General features: G+C 47.8%; 1 protein-coding gene across 2 annotated transcripts in view; it reads left to right on the top strand.

Moving 5' to 3' along the window:
* SMAD3 (SMAD family member 3) overlaps positions 1-18,156 on the top strand; it is a 126,885-nt gene that overhangs the window by 795 nt on the left and 107,934 nt on the right. The window contains exon 1 of one of the 2 annotated variants that reach the window (XM_086322847.1): positions 23-18,125. The exons of the other annotated variant lie outside the window; for it this stretch is intronic. The gene's annotated coding sequence lies outside the window, so the exon portion shown is untranslated. Of the gene's footprint in view, positions 1-22; positions 18,126-18,156 lie in introns of those variants that run through there. 2 annotated transcript variants of the gene reach the window in all.

Below are 18,156 nucleotides of genomic sequence, written 5' to 3'. Positions count from 1 at the left end.
CAGCCGCATAGCGTGGCGGGGCCGGCCTGGTGGGATTGGAGCAGGAGGGATTGTGTGCGTGTGTGTGTATATACGAGGGGTGGGAACGCAGGCAGGAAGCGGGTGAGGGGGACCCCAAACAAAACCTTTTCTAGAATTGCAAAGATTCAGAGCCTGGGACTTCCACGCGGCACTCGCTCTCCCAGACCCCGCATTGGCTTTTCACCTCCGGGAAAGGGGGTGCTGCAGGATGGCCCCCCCACACCCCGGGGAGCTGCGGGATAGAACTTGAGGCCCGCTTTGTTCGGCTCCGCGGGCCCGAGCCCCTCCTCCGCCGCCGCCTCCCGCCCCCGCGGCCCGCGCTCGGAGAGGTGGTGGTGTTTCTCCCTTTCTTTTCTTCATTCCTGTCCCCCCACTTCTTTCCTTCTCGACAGGAATGCAGTCCGTACAGCTGGGGCTGTGGGTGAGGAGCGGGAGCCTCGTGATTGACAGATTCCTTCTTCGTTCTCTCTTTGCCTTCGGGATTAGCATTTTTATCGAGTATTTTTAGATTCGGTTGTGCCAGTCTCCCGCCCCCTCCGCACACACGCACTTTAGTTGCAGTGCAGTGCTCTGACTTTCAAATGAGAGAGATAAGTGGCGGAGAGTGGGGTCTTCTCCCCCGCCTCCCCCGACTGTTTTTTGCCCTTCTTTCAGTCTGAGATTGCGGGTGGGTGCCGAAAGGAGGGGGGTTTGTAGCCGAGGAGATAACAAAACGCACCCCAAAGTGGGCCTCGCATCGGCCCTCGCATTCCTACGGAGCCCTCCTTCCCAAAGCGCTTTGCCATCTGTCTGGACCTCCTTTATCCTCCACTTCGCGCTAGCTAGGTCTGGCAGGAGCTCACAGATGGCTGATAGAAGGGGTCAGTGACTTCTCTCCACTCCCCACGGCCTTCTCTTAGCTTAGCTGCGCCTGGCTGGAAATTGGGATGTGTTGAGGGGGGAGGTATCCTAGCTTTCTGTGTCTCCCTCTTAGCCTCCTTTGAACGTCTTAATTGTGTACTGAGTTTGTGTGTGTGAGTAGGGGTCCCTGGCTGTGGAGGAATGAGCAGAGGGTCCCCGGGGCCAGAGCTCCACATAAATTGTCCCTCTTGATGCCGGGCCAGAAGTGGACTCCGTCCTTGGCCACCTGCTCGGGGCAGCTGTACGCCGGCCGCCAGCCGTGTCAGGCAGGCACAAAGCAACATCTGTCCACGGAAACCCAGAGCCGGCCTCCTCTGGAAATAAATGCCACATATGGTGGGAGTGCTGACTTGAAAAATAATAATTTTTTTTTTCAAAACTGGGTGGATCCAGTCAATAAAGCGGGAAGGAAGGTGGTGTGCTGTCTGGGAAGTGTGTTCTGGTGTATGATGGGGAGCCAGAATTGACTTCAGAGGAGGTGGTGTGATGTGATGGTCAGGGAGTCCTAGGTCCTGGTCTCAGCCCCGGTTCTTCCTTCTTTATTACTTTAGGTGAGGGGTAGGGAGTAGGGTAAATGAATGTCATACTTCTCCCTCCTGGGGAGAACCTACGTTCTTACCTGCCTGAGGGTGCTGAGGACAAGTGCTTTTTTATGTTTTGAGACAGAAAAAAAAAAATCAGTATCCAGTATAAAACAAACAGCTGCATGAATTGTTTCACAGTTTACAAAGGACTTTGGTATGCTTTTAGGAGATCAAGAAAAAGAAACTGCTGGAAAATAGATAAGGCAATTAATTAGGCCTAAGACTGATCCTATTTTCAAAGTTGAGAAAACTCTGGAGGAGAGAGGTGAAAAGGCTTGGCATAGCAAAACATGCCATTCTGACCAAATGTGCCCTTTCTGCTTACCATGGCTCCTCTTCACTTTGAAGGGTCTGAATACATTCTTTGCTGATGGCTACAGGGGTGGGCCCTGGGACCTTTGGTAGTAAGGTTGCCAGCATTCTTTGGGCTGGTGACAGCCTGGAGGAGAGGCCTGGCTCCCCCTTGCCTTAGTAGGAGTTTGCCCTCTGGGAAAGCATAGCTGTGGCCTGCCTTTTCCTCTTCCAGTGTTTTCCGCAGCCTGGGGCATATGGACACTTTTGATGTTCCTGAGAGTTCAAGTTAACTCAGCCTTCCCATGGCTCTGTGAGGACTGAGCCATCTTCTACCTGTCTGGCAAGGACCTAATGCTGAGGCACATTTTTTTTCCATCTTTTTCAGTTAGGGAAACCCCGTTACTTGGGTGGATCCAGACAAAGTGGATTTCCATCCTTGGATTTTGTGCCCATGCCTCTGGGTCACCTTGTCTCCCTTGGCAACAGCGCCTGCTGTTTTGCTCGTGGGCAGAAAACTAAAGGCCATGTCTTGGGGAGGTGGCTAGCTGGCCTCACACGGGTGATAGCGGTGTGTCTCTGAGTCCCATAGGTTGTGGGGTTGCTTGTCAAATTGTCTGCTCTCTCCTCACAGCTTTTTATAATGAGGTCTTTGGAAAACTGACAAAGGGAAATGTTTCACCTAGCTATCCCACTGTGGGTGTGCGGTGGGGCCCTGGGTGCTTAAAAGTACCCTACAAGATCTGGACTTCACAGTGTAAGCAACCCTTTGTCTAAGGAGATTTTCTCCAGCTTGTTTTGGCTAATACAAGGTCATGAGCCGCAGCAGCACTGTTTAGCAGTTAGAGCTGTGTATTGGAGCCCACCAGACTGCATGTGTTCTTCTGTTACTCCGGCTCTAACTTATCTCAGTGATCAAGAGAGCTGGAGTGATACAGGCTTACTGGTTTCAAGAATGTCAAAGAGACTGGTGCCAAAGCAGTGGTAAGAGCCTGATTTAGATACACCAGTAGAGGGGCTATCAGGATTCTCTGAGGTCTGGCAGGATGGTCAGAACTTTGATGAGTTGTGTAATAGCATCCTCCCTGTCATCTACTATCCTTCTTGAGTACCTGAGTCCAGCTGCAGGTATCTTCCTGGCCAGTTTATAAAAATAGAGTGATAGCATTTGCCAACGAGAGGCAGAGAAGGTGTGTGTATGTTCTATCAGGGAGAAGGAGCCAGGCACACTTAAAAATGACTTTTCTGATGGACACAGATAATTTGTATTTCTACCAATGGGACCCATGCTGTGGCCCACTTGTTGAGGGCTGGACCAAGCTTAAGACCTTATTTGTTTGGAAGGAAATTCAGGCTTTCTTGTGTTGGAGCACCAAGTCCAGAGGAAAGTGGCGGACTCGAACCAAACATAAGGTCTGACACATACCTTTCTGTGCATCTGTTCTTTTGGTGTGGCCTCCTCCTGCTATCTGCCTGGACTTTGCCAGGCTGGTCTCACCGTAACATTTCTTTCTCAGGCTTCTGGGGACAGACCAGGGGTGCAAGAGTGGTAGCTTTAACACCCTCTCCATTTCAGCATCTCCTGTCCTCTTTGCTCTCAGTTGCAGCTCAGAGCACCATTCTTGTGTGGCCCATTGGAACCCAACTCACTTGCAAGCACCCATCCTCTCCTTTCTCTTGTTAAGCTCGATTAGAGGAGTTCTGCACCAAGGCAGGAAAGAGAAGGAGTCTGCAGGACACTGGGTAGTGGATGTGGGGCTGGCTTAGAGCTATGGCTGAATGTTAGGAGCCAAGGAGCCACTTGACCTTCAAACTTAGGAGCCATTTGGAACCTTCGAACTTGCTCCTTGCACCCAGGAGTTGAATGATTGGGCTCAGTATGTGTTGAAGACCGTCCCTTGCTCACAGTTCCTAATCAAATGTTACAGGATGGGATTTTGTGGATTCATAGGTATTGGCCCCTCCCATGTCTGAGTCAGTATTCAGGGAAGTGGGGGAGGATGTGGAGATAAACTTGAGATGGTCCCTGCCTATGACAAGCTTACACTTGAGTAAGGAAAACATCAACAGGACATTATTTGTGTCTATTTCTTTCTTATTCCCAGCCATCAGGAGGAATATGAGCTCTAGTATGGAGTGATATTTTTGGGGGGCGAGGGGGATTATGATATGTTTTTTAAATATTTAGAGGTCACTATGTTAGATAACAAAGTAAGCATGGCCATCTGTTTTCCCCAGAAAAAAAGCACAGAATTCAGGTCCTAAATCTTGTTGTTTTAATACCTGGATGGATTTAGCAGTTCACTTGATGTCTCAGAGCCTTCTTGTTGGCACCTGTAAAATCGGGATGAGGTAAAGCCTGTGTAAGTGTTTTGTAAACCAGAAAGTTTGACAGATGTGTTTTATATTTAGATGTCTCTGTGTATCATCCATTCATTACTAAATTATTCAGTCATTTATGAAATACCTACTATGATGAGCAGGGCAGGGCACCTGTTCTCAAGGGCCCCCCTGTCTAGAGTGGGAGACAGACTTGCCCAAAATATAGGCCATGAGCTGCAGCCAAAGGATGTACAAAATGCCCAGGGATGTGGGGGACAGACCATTACTTCTCTGGGAAGAGGTGGGGAAAGGAGGGAGGGGTCAATGCAAGGTGGAAAACCAAGAGGACAGGAGTTATAATCCAGAGGAGGAGGTTTCTGGACCGTAGTACAGTCATGGGAACTTTTGGGTTCTGGTGTTAGTTGCCTACAGGACTGAGAATGTCTTTATCTTCCTCTTGTTCCTAAATGGAGTGCTGCTATGAATATGTACCCTCCTAGTCTGCACCAGAAGACCAGCGACTTGGGTTCAGTATTTTATGCCACTGTAAAGTGTTCTCCCTTTGAAATAAAAAAGGAGTTAGTATGGCAAACCTGAAATTCAAGTTTCCTTGGTGGAAACGGTGACTTGGGATGTATTAGCTCAGAATATAACAGACCGCGGCGATAAGAAGTGGGCAACTTGGAGGTGATGGTGGATGCTCAGAATTTTTGAGTTTTGGTGTACCGTAACTTTTCATTTCTCTGGTTAACACTTGCCAAAAAATAAATCTTTTAAACCTGAATTTCTACAGAGACGTAAGAGCCTTTAATAATGTATTTTTAAAAGTCTTTGCAAGGATATAAAGGTTTAAATGACAATTCTAATAATAGAAAAAGCCAGTGAATACAGTAGTCGGTTCCTTCTGATGAGAAATGGAAGCAGCTGACGGTATAGAGAGACTGGCTTGAGCTTATCACATCAGGAATCCAATTAAAATGAGTTTTTGAAAAATAAATATTGGTTCAATAATGTAAATTGTAATTGCTATGTTATTCTAATGGAAATAAAATTAACACGATTTAATGGACTGAGCGACCATTAATTTTCACTTGTTAACTTATGGGGAGATTTCTAAATGCCATTGTTTGCACAATGCAGCCGTGTCTCTGTACGAGCTCCTTTAGGAAATAAATAGGACCAAGAAGTGCCGGCTTTATTTATTGAAGTATAGTTGATCTACAGTGTTGTGTTAGTTTCAAGTGTACAGCAAAGTGATTCAGTCTTATATATGTCTATCCTTCTTCAGACTCCTTTCCCTTACAGTTTATTACAAAATATTGCATACAGTTCCATGTGCAAGACAGTAGGTCCTGGTTGCTTATCTGTTTTATATATTGTAATGTGTATCTGTTAATCCCAGATTCCTCATGTATCCCTCCCTCCCCTTCCCCCTTTGGTAGGCACAGGTTTGTTGTCTAGGTCTGTGGGTCTATTTTTGTTTTCTGTGTAAGTTCATTTGTATCGTGCTTTTAGACCACATGCAAAAGTGATATCATATGATATTTATCTTTCTCTGGCTCACTTCAGTTAGTCCGGTAACCTCTAGGTCTATCAACGTTGCAAGCGGTGCTTGCTTTAAGACTTGAAGTCTGACTTTATTCCCTCATCTATTTTCCCACCTTATTTACCCCTCCCCCAGCCTCTGGTAAGCGCAGTTAAGTTCTTGAAAGTGGAATGCCGCTTTTTCAATCAACAAAGCTCATGAATAGTTCTAATTAACTTTTGTCCTTGTCTCCTTTGATGTATTGACCTATTTAAAAAAAAAAGAATTCGCCCTGCCCCCTTCCCAGATCCACATCTGGTTTTACAGTCTGCCCAGAAAGGCTGCTGATGCAGGGCCTGGGAGGTTTAGCAGCCTTTTGCAGACACGAATGTCCCCTGCAGTGGTGGATGGGACTAGTTCTTCCCCAGGAGGGCTGGGCATCATCTATTGACCATTGACAGGTTCCTGGGCCACGGAGCCTTCAATCTTCAGGTGCCGTGGTTTCTGGAAACAGTTGGAAGTTGCCATAGTAAACCTACCTTGCAGAAGTTTGGTTTCTAATTTTACCGAATTCCAGATTTTAAAACAAAGATCCAAGAGCACTTGTCCAGTTCATGCGTGCTGCCTTAGCGCACCTAACAGGTGCCAAAACCTGTTTCCGGTAGCAGGAACACACCAGTGCACGAGGCAGATGCCGTATCCTGCCCTATTGTAGCCTCGGGTCCACTGGCTGCTGAACACTGGTCCTTTGGAATTGTAAGAATCATGCGTGTGTTCACTCTGCTTAACTTGTAAATACTGTTTTCTTAATGCCAGAGAACCAAATTCCCCAAGCCCTGCAGTTTATTGAGTCCTGATGAGAGAGAGAGAGAGAGAGAGAGAGTGTGTAACGTTACTCTTTGTTTTGACTTAATTAACAGTTTTAGAAATAACAAATCTAGAGCACAAGTCACACTATCCGTTGTGATTATCTGAGGCCTCTGCTGTAAACAGCAGCCTGCCACCGTGGCACACTGCTGCAGGGTGTTTTGACAGAGAGACTCGGCTTAAAATGAAAACACAGTAGAAGCCTATTAATTAAGAAGTTTGTCTAATTCTGGACTAGGCTGAAGTTTGTTTAGCAGGCCTTTTCTCCCCATAAATGCTGTCAAGAAAAATTAGTCATGAACAAACTTTTGGGAGTCATTTTGGAGGCAGGAGTCAACAGACCTGGGTAAGTTCTAGATTTTAACTCTGTTTCTAATTAGCTGTGTGACCTGGGCCAAGTCACTGACCGTCTCTGGTCCTCAGATGTTCACAACTGGGAAATGGGCTACCTGAGCTGTATCAGAGATTCTAACTCTAAAGTGGTTTCTATGCAAGCATCTTAGAAGCATCCCTTTGCATGCATCCGCTTGATCACTAAACCACAGATCTTTCTTAATTATTAATGTCCTAAGTCCCTGTTAGTCTCATGCCAATGAATTTCCCTAGTTGAAAGTAAGAAAACTATAATTCAGCTTTTAATTTTAGTTGTTTCCCCCTCTCTGTCCTCCCTGCCTCTCCTTTGCCCTGTGAGTCTAAATCAGTGAAATTTAACTACAAAGGAATATAAAAATAACTGAATACAAGGATAACACCATGAAGGCTGAATGTTTTGAGATGCAGTGAGCAGTTTTTCTTTTGTTGCTATTTTTGGCTATCCTCAGAGCAGGAAGTTTACTTAAACTAATGACCACAATTGCCTAAAAATGGTTAAATGTGAGAGGTAGGCATTATAGAGGATACCTGTGGAAAATGTTTGCTCATATGTCAGAGTTTACCCAGGAAGCTTTCTTTATTTATTTTCAAGCATCTATATAAAGAAAGGCTATACTTGATTGCGTAAGCATGCGCCTCTTGTTGCGGGGTGGGCATGGAGGTTACAAGTTGAAACCCCAGCTAAGAAATGAAAAGTGAGTTTCCCCCGAAATAATAGTACTTTTTCTGTATCACACCGGCTCTCCGTGCTTACATCTGGCAGGTTTTTCTCCTGACAGCTTTGTTGGGAGTTTAGGACTGGGGTATTGTTTAAGAAACCTTGGGTCAAGGTTTGCCTTTGAATTCTATGGCATTATCAGTCTTTTGGCTTTCCCCACTCACGCTCGCATCACAGACCGCCAGGCCTAGTTGTAGCTCTGGGGTGTCACCTTTTTTTTCTTTTTCTTTGAGACTGGGCTTTTGAAAATAGTAATGCTTTTTGGGTGTGTGTTTTTTAAAGGTCTGTTTTTACGGCTGTCACAGCTCAAAAATGCCAAAAGGCATTTTTTCCTTAAAAAATCACCTCTGGGCTAAGCCCAAATGTGGAGTAATGGATCCAGAAAGGACTTTTTGAATAGTTACAAGTGGCTGAAAGCAGGCCCTGGTGATGGAAGCTGGGTTTTTCCTTTTGTTTCAAATGTTCCCCATTGTAAATTCTCTCACACCCTCGTTGAATTCAGGCTCAAGGTGAGTCTTGTTTCTCTGTGTGCCTGGAAGGGCAGGGTGAGTGACCTTATTTTGTCCCCCCTTAAGATGTTGTATGTACCCTTTTATCTCTACCCAAAGATTCTTAAAATGTTGCCTGGGGAGCAGGGGTTCAGGGCGTGAGTAGGCTGGAAGACCACAGTCATCAAGCATGAACAAAGGGCTCTGGAGTCTGACAAACCTGGGTTTGAGTTGGCCAGTTACTGACCATGTGGCAGCCTTGGGGACATCTGCTTCCATTGATGAAGCTCCACTTTTCCTCATCTGTGTAATGGGCATGGGCCTGCCTGCCTCCTGTAAATCAACACAGGATATAAGAGAGAGCATGCACTTGGCTGGTATTTGTGGCTCACAGCACATAGTAGGTGCTTTCTAAACATTCACTTTTCCCCTTTCAAGGACGGAGGTGGGGTTGACTGATGGTGTTGGTAGATTCCAGTAAGGGATCCTGGCCCCTCCACTCGTTCTCGGGGCTCACTGGAGACCCCCTGTGGATGCAGTAAAAGAATCTGCCTCCAGCTCATATTCACCAAGAGGCCACAGTCTCACTGATTGCTGATGCAGGGCTTGGCAGGCTATTCAAAGAGAAACAATTCGTATTCTTAGGTGATTCTCCCCTCCCCACTCCTGTCCTCCATCATCATTTTTAAAACTGTTTGGCTGACTAAAAATAATAGTATTGAAAACAAACTTTGATGAATCAGTTCTCCTGGCGTGGGGGGTGGGTGTAAGATCCTGAAGAAGAAATGCCGTGACTCACGGGCCTGTCACCGATAGCCTGCCCATCCATGTGTGGAAGTGTCTGTTGTTTACTCTTGCTGGTGTGTTTTTGAGGCCTGGTTGGAAGGCAGTTCTGGCTCCAGGCACCCCCTCACCAGTTGCTTGGTTGTCAGGTGAGAATGTTCAGTCCCGGAAGCTCATGGCTCCAAAATGACCCAGACATGGACGGTGGTACCTTTGGCTGCCCTCTAGGTGTGTCAGGGGGCTCACACTTAGTGCACCATCCTTTGCACATCCTTCTGGATGTGGTCCTTTCCACGGGGTAGAGCTGTGGGCCCAGGGATGGCCCGTGTAGAGCCTGCACTTCCTTGTTTCAGATGGTATACTGGGTCTCGACCCTTCCGTTCCCAGCCCCCGTGATCTTGAGCCTGCTTCCAGGTCCCAGGTGGGCTCTTCCCCAGGTCCATCTGCCTAAGGAAGGGAGACTGTGTTGACCCTGGGCTGATGACGTGGGTCATGCTGGGAGATGGAGAAATTGGATGAAATTCAGCCTTGGGGTGTCTGCACGAGTGTACAGGAAGCCCCTCTAAGTGGGGGGTGATGACAGGAATGGACTGGGATTCAGGGTCAGTTCTCCTGGAATTCTCTCACCAGTTCCACTGTGAAACCCAAGGGGTCAGAGAACTCTACATTCAAACCTGGGCTCCCAGGTTGTCTTAAGGTCCTTGTCAATATGATAGAACATATTCTGTCTGTCGGTCTGTTACCTTGATTCTCTCTTTTATATATGACATATTATATGTGCAACTGCATAGTTCCTCCCGCTCTCAGACCGTTTGATGGTGGAGGCAGTCCTGTTTTTCTGGCCATCCTCTCAGTGGGCTTCCCTGGTGGCTCAAATGGTAAAGAATCTGCGTGCAGTGTGGGAGACCCGGGTTCAATCTCTGGGTTGGGAAGATCCCCTGGAGAAAGGAATGGCAAGCCACTCCAGTATTCTTGCCATTCCAGAATCCCATGAACAGAGGAACCTGGTGGGCTATAGTCCATGGCTTTGCAAAGAATCAGACATGACGGAACGACTAATACTTTTTCTCTGTTATAGAGCCACAACTGAGGCCCCACTCAGGTGGCACCATTATATGGAAGATTGTGGGTGTTTCTATAGGCAGGATTGATTTCCCTCACCTTGAACTCAGATCACAGTGAATGAAGTGCAGGTCAGGGATGGGTGGTGTGTATGGCAGCTGCCTATCCGAAAGGCAGAGTGAAGAGCCCAACCCCCGCTAGAGCAGTTGGTTGGTGGCTTCATTTATTGGGCATTGACTTTGTGCTGGGCCTCAGGAGAGAGAGAGGTGCGGAGATAAAGCCCTGTCTCTGAACTGTGCAGAGGCTAAAAGGGACAGTGACTGCAGCTACAGTGGGCTCATGGGAAAGACACTTCCAGGTTGAATAAAGCAGTGTTGGGGATCCCAGAGAAAGAGCAGCTTGTTTCTGAGGGACTCAGAAGGCTTCACAGAAGAGATGATGCTCCAGCGAGACTTTGAAGGGTGGATAGGAGTGTGGGAGTGAAGGGAAGGCTGAGTGCAGCACTGGCCAGACAGAGCGTGGAAGGGCCTGGCGTCTGGGGCGGGGAGGCCAGAACGTGGAAGAGGGCGTGGCCAGAGAGGCGTCTGAGAAGGAGGTTGCCAAGGGTTTCATTCGGCCAAGCTTAGTGTTTGGACCTTGCTCCGTAAAGCACCCTACGGGAGTGGCAGGGCAGGAGCCACCGTTCCAGTCGCGTTTCCTCGCCTCCCCCAGCCCGTGGCTGGTAAGAGCAAGTTTTCTGCCTGAGTTATCCAGGTCAGAGTCATAATCCCTTACACCACCATGTGGACAGCTTTAGGCTATGTCTGGACCAGGGTGAAAATAGTGTTTTGTTCGCCGGCAGGAGAGAAGACGGGTTGTACAGCCAGGAGGGCTCTGGGAGCCCAAGTGTTCAGGTAATTAGCCAGTGAGTCATGCCAGCCTCTTGACATGGATTCCTTGGGAAATTAAGCAGAGTGTCGCTGGGCTCCATGCAGAGGCCTGTTCTCCCCAAGCAACGGCCCCGACGTCAGATCCCAGCCTCTCTTTGGGTTTCCCTGTGCCTGGCATGGTGTCTTTGTGTGGAATGTCTCTGGTCAGTGTTTTAAATTTCTTCATTGACGATCGTCTAGGTCGGGCTTTCCAGTTCCAGACCACACTGCAATCAGTAAAAATGCCTAAGTTCTCTACTTCAGACTCATCAGATGCTCTCATGTATTAAAAACAGATTACATTCCTTAGTAAGAGAGTGAAATGGGGTAAGTTCATATATTTCATCACAAGGGCAAGCAGAAATCTTGGTAACCATGCATACAATTTACCTCATCTGTTCAGGGTCAGCTTTTTTGTTGTTGCTGTTAATTGAAGTTTATAGGTTTTTAGAAGTTAAAAGTTTTGTGTCCATGGACAGGTTCTTAGTTCATGGACCATTTTTGAGAACCCTGATAGAGACCTGTTGCTGAAATGGCAGCCTGCTGCGATGGAGCTCTCTGGGCTTGCATTCAGGAGACCCAGGTTCAAATCCCTGCCTTCCCCCTTCCTGCTTTGGTGACTCTAGACCAGTCACCTGATTTTTTTTGAGCCTCCCTTTCCTCATCAGTAAAATGAGAAACACGATGCCTCCTTTGATAGGATGGTGGTTGTTTATGTAGATGAGCTATGTATTAATGAATGGCGCTAGTGGTAAAGAACTCGCCTGCCAGTGCAGGAGACATAAGAGACCTGGGTTTGATCCCTGGGTCGGGAAAATCCCCTGGAGAAGGACATGGCAACCCACTCCAGTATTCTTGCCAGGAGAATCCTGTGGGTGGAGGAGCCTGGCGGGCTGTAGTCCATGGGGTCATAAAGAGTCGGATACAACCGAAGCAACTTAGCATAGCATAGCATACGTATTGAAAGATCTTTGCAGACTATAAAGTATTACGCAGTGTTACTCATTCTTTCTTTCTTTTTTAAAAAAATATTGATTGACTGATTGATTTGGCTGCACCAGGTCTTAGTTGTGGCATGCGAACTCTTCCTTGTGGCGTGTCAGATCTAGCTCCCTGACCAGGGATCAAACCCAGGCCGCCTGCATTGGGAGCGTGGAGTCTTAGCCACTGGACCACCAGGAAAGTCCCCACTCATTATTCCTTTATGAAGCGCAGGTCTATAGTATTGTTAAAAACCCTTCCTCACAGAGATGGAGTTAAGGCTTCCAAGTTCACACGTACATTTTCACAGAGACCTTAGAGAAAAACCTTAATGATGCACAGAATTCAACAGGAGTATGATCTTAGGGCGTGCGTACCATTAGTGGGGGTTGGGGGGGAGGAGGGGCATGGGTCTGGTTCCAGAAGCTTAGGTGAGTTGGTGCTTATGGTCTTGTCTGAGGATTTGGGTCAGTCGTGCTGAAATGTGGCGGATCACCTGAGCTGTCTCACTGGGAGTGATTCTGGTACATGCAGCGTGGACTGGGTGCTGACTATGTGCCAGACACCAAGGTGGGCCATTCATCAGTTGGTTGATCTTCTTTACCCATCTTCTGGGAAGGATGAGTTCCCAGTGTTTATAGAAGAGGAGGCTCAGGCTTTGAGGAGTCAGCAGCAGCCTAGCAATCTGAGTTCAGGCCTCTCATTCCCAGCTGTCTGGCCCAGGGCTCCCCAAAAAGGGGCTACTGTTCTCCTTTTTATAAGAAAACCCATGAAATTGCTTAGCAAAGTTGCTGTAGGTCTCATGATAAGAGATGGAGCTGGATTTGCCTCTGAAGCTCTGTCCTTTTTAGAATCTAGGGTGACCAAAGAATTCGTTAAATGCTAAGGACACTTCTAAGAGTGAAAAGGGGGCAGTGCTGTTATCAGTGATGGCCAGAAACTGATGTCAACCTGGACTATCTAGGCAAACCTGGAGAGGTAGTGCCACCCTCTAAGCCACCCTGCCTCTGTGCCAGTGATCACGATACCTGGCCAGAGTAACTGGGAGGGTCCATCAATCGCTTCCTCTGCCACTGCTAAAGTGTCAGGCAGGGACTGTCTAGATCGTTTACTACTGTTCTGAGTGAGGTGACTTGTCTAAGATCATTCAGTAAGTTGGCAATGTAACATAATTTAAAACTGGATGAGACCTTAGAGATAATCTACAATAGTCAAATTAACACTAGCGCTTACTTAGCTGCAGTGGGAGCTGGGGAACCTTTGGCTTCACTGATGGCCACTCTGAAGGGAAGGACAAGAAGCAGGAGGTGGAGATGGGGGTGTGTCCAGGGGACGTTGGGGTGGCAGCGAGGGGGTGGTAGGGTGTTCACTTGGCTCTAGAACATATGCATCCTCATCAAGACATGTCCCTTTGGAAAGCAGGAGATGCCCCCAGGTCCAGTGCAGCTGAGATGGGATTTCATGTCCAGGAGTGAAGTCTTCTGTGAGCTGACTTCTCCTGCTTCCTGCTCCATTTTCATTAAGGTTTCCAAGATACTACTGGCTGGGAGCTGTGGGGGTTTAGTGGATCAGTCTTCTGCTGAAGAGTTTTGGAAGGCTTTGGGGAAGGAATTAAAAATAAGAGCAAGCATACCTTTTCTTTCTCTTTGATGGTGGTAAATGCATGGAATGTACCAGGGTGCGTGGCCCTAAGTAACCCTGTCTGCCAGTGGAATCTCATGGAGAACATGGGAAGACTTTGCATCTTTCACTCCTGCCTCGTGTTCACAGGCTTCGTTTCTGTGATCATCCAAGCCTCATTCTTCCTCTCTTGCCCCAGATAATCTGTTGGAAGCCTAGAGAGGGGGCTTGAGTTCTCTATTCCCTCCAACCAGACTGTTTTGCTGTGGGCAAGGCCCTGTCTGATGAGCTCCAAGGAGAGCAGCTGGAGTGTTGAAGAGGACCAGTTACAGGCTGAGAGAAGCCAAGTGTAAATTCAAACCGAACTTAGCACTTGCTTGGAGAACTTCAGCTGATACTGTGCCCCTCTAGTCAACACCCTTTGTGGCTGCACTGTTTCTTATAAATAGAACAACATGCATTTCCCTTTTTTTTCTTTTTTACCCCACAGACACAAGCAGGCATGTGTGTGGGTGAGGATGGGCCGGGAATATTAATTATTTATGTTCCAGTTCATTGGAGAGTCAGCGTGGGAACTAGGCCCTGGGCTTCATGGAGATGACTAGGCCATCGTGTGGGTAAGACTGGAATCCGCTTTTGTGTTTCCTGAATTCAAGCTGTCCTCACCATCACCACCCTCTCCTCAGCCGAGGCCCCCGCTTTCTCATGCCTGGATTCTGCAGTAAGCCAGCCAGCTCCTTTGCTCTCCGATCTACTCCATATTGTGATCAGGGGCCAGACTCACTGTCTGAGGATGCTTGGGCTGCAAGTAACCTGAAACTCAGCTAACAGCTTCACCACTTAGAGGAGGGGGCTTATTACCGCCTCTAAGACGTCTGGAGGCAGGGTGGTGTCAGGCACCTGCAGGACTTGGGAGCCTTCCGTCTTTCTGCTCTGCCATCTCCAGCTTTCATGATCCACTGACGATCACAGCTGTTCCAGGTGTTCCCCTCTTTACACGGTTGCATCCAACAGCAGGAAAGGCTGCTTCTCCTTGGGGGTCTCTTTATCCAGGAAGGAAACCTTTCCCAGAACCCCTCTTGGATCTCACTGGCCAGTATTGTGTTCCATGCAGCCAGTGGCAGAAATTAGACTGTAACAAGTCCCTCAAAGTCAAAGACCCAGGCTGTTTCCTTGGCTCACTGTGGTACTCAGTACCTGCTCTTGTTGTTCAGTAACTCAGTTGTGTCTGACTTTTTGACCCCACGGACCGCAGCATGCCAGGCTTCCCTGTCCATCACCAACTCCTGGAGCTTGCTCAAACTCACGCCTATTGAGTTGGTGATGCCATCAAACCATCTCATCCTCTGTTGCCCCGTTCTCCTCCTGCCCTCAATCTTTCCCAGCATCAGGGTCTTTTCCGATGAGTTGGCTCTTCGCCTCAGGTGGAAAAAGTGTTGGAGCTTCAGTATCAGTCCTTCCAATGAATATTCAGGGTTGATTTCCTTACTGAATTCTATGAACAGTAATACCTGCTGGGCATTTGGTAAAAGTCAATTAATACTTGATTGGTGTTTTCCTTCTTCTCTGAGACTCCTGAACACTTGGCTTGTTGATGTCTTGAACGATGTCTTGCTGAGTTTAGCGGTCCCATTGGTAACCCAATCAGAGGGCTAGATTTTGCCCTCATGGAGCTTACAGTCGAGATGGAGAGACCATTATCTGTGTTCAGAACATCCACCTGTGTGGGTTGTAGCAGTCTGCTGTGGGACAGCTTAGGAACGGGTGTGAAATTGGGGTTCAGGGGAGCAAATAGAAGTGAGACTCACTGAGGGGACCAGCAGAGCCTCTGAACACTGTATCTGAGGACTATATACTTTCTGACTTAAGTCAGGTCTTTCAAGCAGTTCAGATTTCTATCTCCGCCCCTTTACCAGTCGTGTTTTCCTGTTGACGAAATGAAGATTAAAAATTTGCCCTTGAGTATGGAGTGGGGGTGGGGTACAAAGTTAAGAGCCTCCTGCCCCCAGGGGAAATTTTCTAAAGGTTCTTGTGGTATTCTAGCTTCAAAACCCTGTGAAATTTAATTGCATGTTTAGCGTCTTTGTGCGTCTAACTGGCTTTGAAGTTGCTGGAAACTTTCTCTGAAAGCATGTAGACGAAGAAATAAGAATTCTATAAATGTTCAGTGGTTAAAAACAAAGTGCTGGCCGATTTATAGAATCTGAGGGTCCTCTTCTGATGGAACATTCGGCAGACACAGCATACCCAGGAGGAGTTCTGTCACAGTCAGCTAACAACTGGCTTCAGGTCTGCAAAGCCTTTTTCATTCCAATTCAGAGAAAACAGAGTCTGTCCCAAGGCCTCAAAGTTTATTTTCCTGTTGATCTAGGAGCCGGGACCCTCGCCCAGGGAACATCTTAAAGCTAATTAAAGATACTTGTTTGAGGTTTTGCCTCTTTTTCTTGCTTGATTGAAAGAGTTGCAGTTTTGACTTTTCTTTTTCTTTTTAAAGGAGAATCTACCCCCACTACTCCTCCAGGAGGTGGGGGTGGGGGGATTGCATGGTTCAGCACATGCATGACATGTTGCCCTCCTGCCTGCTTTGCGAGAACCTGCCCCCCCCGCCCACCCCAGAGTGGCATTTTTGAGCACAGGGCAGGCACCAAGGCAGCTACTCTCCTTAAAAATTCTTGAGTCTTTAGGAGTAGTGGCCAGGGGAGCCTGGCCGTGAAAGCCAACAAAGTGGTTCCAGGGTGAGGCTGGCTCTGTTTGACCAGCTGGAGCTCTGAAGTTAATGGTCCAAGGTCCCCACTCAGAAGGAGGGTCAGCATGTGGGGAGATGGAGGCCCTGACAGCCATTCCAGGGGGCCCCCTGACCCTTTGTTTAACCACGACTGTGGACCAGTGGTCTCAGATGTTTACCATCGCCTGTTTATAAGAGGGAAGTGTGGTCATATTTCTATCTCTTTTGTGGGCTACACGGTTGCCTTACTGAGGCTCATGTGGGAAGTGGTTACCGTTCAGAGGAGGGTGAAATAACAGTGCTCACAAAGGGACTTTGATCCCAGAATCTTTTTGAATGTCACCTTTTGGCCACTCTGTTTTTTTATTTTTTGCCTATCAGCCTTAACTTTGTTTATGAGAAAATCAAACCACAGGCTGGACCTCGTTCTACCCTGCTGGGTATCACAGTTCAGAATTGCAGTACTTGTCCTCTGCCTGGGTTTCACTGGGGAGCTGACTTCCAGATCTGTAGTTCTGCACAGCTAGAGACCCTCAGCTTCAGCTGTTCACTGGACGTCTGTATCTGAACATCCCAGAAATGCCTGGAATTGAACAATGACTATTGCTGTCTATACTCCTTCCACGACCTCCACAGGTCTTCACCGTCATCATTGCTGAAGCTCCAGGGTCAATGAAGGGCTGAATAAGCCTGAGAACAGACACACATGCACAGGAGGGAACCGCAGTCTCGTCATCCTGTTTCTCCAGTGAGGTTGAGGGCCCTCGGCTACTCTTTGATGCAACTTGGCTTTCTGACTTCAGGAAAGTTCACTTGGCTTCTCTGAGTACTGGTCTTTGCATCTAGAAAATGACAAGTCCAAGAGAGAATCTCAAAGGTCCATATCACTTCTAATATTTCATGACACTTCTTTGCCCTCTCTCCCTTGACTTCTTGCTTTTCACTTAATTGCTGCCAGGTCTTAATTTTGGCATGTAGGATCTAGCTCCCTGACCGGGGATGGAACCTGGACCCCCTGCATTGAGAGCGTGGAGTCTTAGTCACTGGACCACCAGGGAAGTCCCCTCACTCTTTTCTTGATGCACATATTTTCCGGGGGGATAAATCTAATTTTTTGTCCAATGCTTTACCTTCAGAGGTGGCCCGCTCCTTACATTAATTGTTACAATGGTGACTTAACACGTCAGATAGTTACTGAGTATCTTCAGCTGGTGGCGGTGCTGTCAGACACTGTGGTCCAGGGGCTGTAACTGGTCTGTAGATTTGGATAGTTGCGTATACTCCTGCTGCCTGGAGCTGCCAGGCTTGTGTTGAAACAAGGCTCACCTGATGAAGATCTGTTCCCTATGCTAGGGGAAGGCAGCTTGTAGGCAGAGAGGAATTCTCATTTCACCCAAAGCACAGGCTTCCTGTGCTTCTAGCCACCGGCTGCATGCGTTGCAGGCGTGGTGCCGTAAAAATACAGGAAGGAAGGGAAACGTGTTCACAGGTTGGTTAGAGATTTTGAAACTAACAATCAACTCTCTCTTATCCACAAGAAACCAGAATCCACTGCTGCTTTTCAGGCTCTCAGACCCGCAGCTCAACAGAGCGCTCTTTCAAAACTTGGGTAGACTCTTTTTTCTAAAGGTTTTTTTCACAAACTCCAGCCAGCCAGCAAATATATTCTTTGAGGATTATGATTTGACCGGCATGCTCAGGAATCTTTAAAGAGAAGAACCATCTTTGCTCTCAGCTGTTTTAAGGCCAGCGAAGAGACAGAGCCTCCCAGAGATGCAGTGATGAGGGGCTGGCCGCTAAAAGCACACAAGAAGTAAACAGTGGCCATTCCTGTGACCTCGCTTTTGTTGGGGGTCTGTTACCCCAGGACCTCCTGGTTGGTGTCCCGGAGAGAGAACTAGAGGTGGAAGACCCGGGTTCTAGGCCTGTCCCATTGTGAACCAGCTTCATGACCTTGGGTGAGTCACTTTGCTACCTGGGCCCCTGGTT

Source organism: Bos grunniens, chromosome 10 (assembly GCF_055505025.1).
Source record: "Bos grunniens cultivar Pamir isolate PY7600 chromosome 10, Bosgru_T2T1.0, whole genome shotgun sequence".
In the NCBI taxonomy this organism is placed as follows: Eukaryota; Metazoa; Chordata; class Mammalia; order Artiodactyla; family Bovidae; genus Bos; species Bos grunniens.
This window is presented reverse-complemented; position numbering and strand designations above follow the sequence as displayed.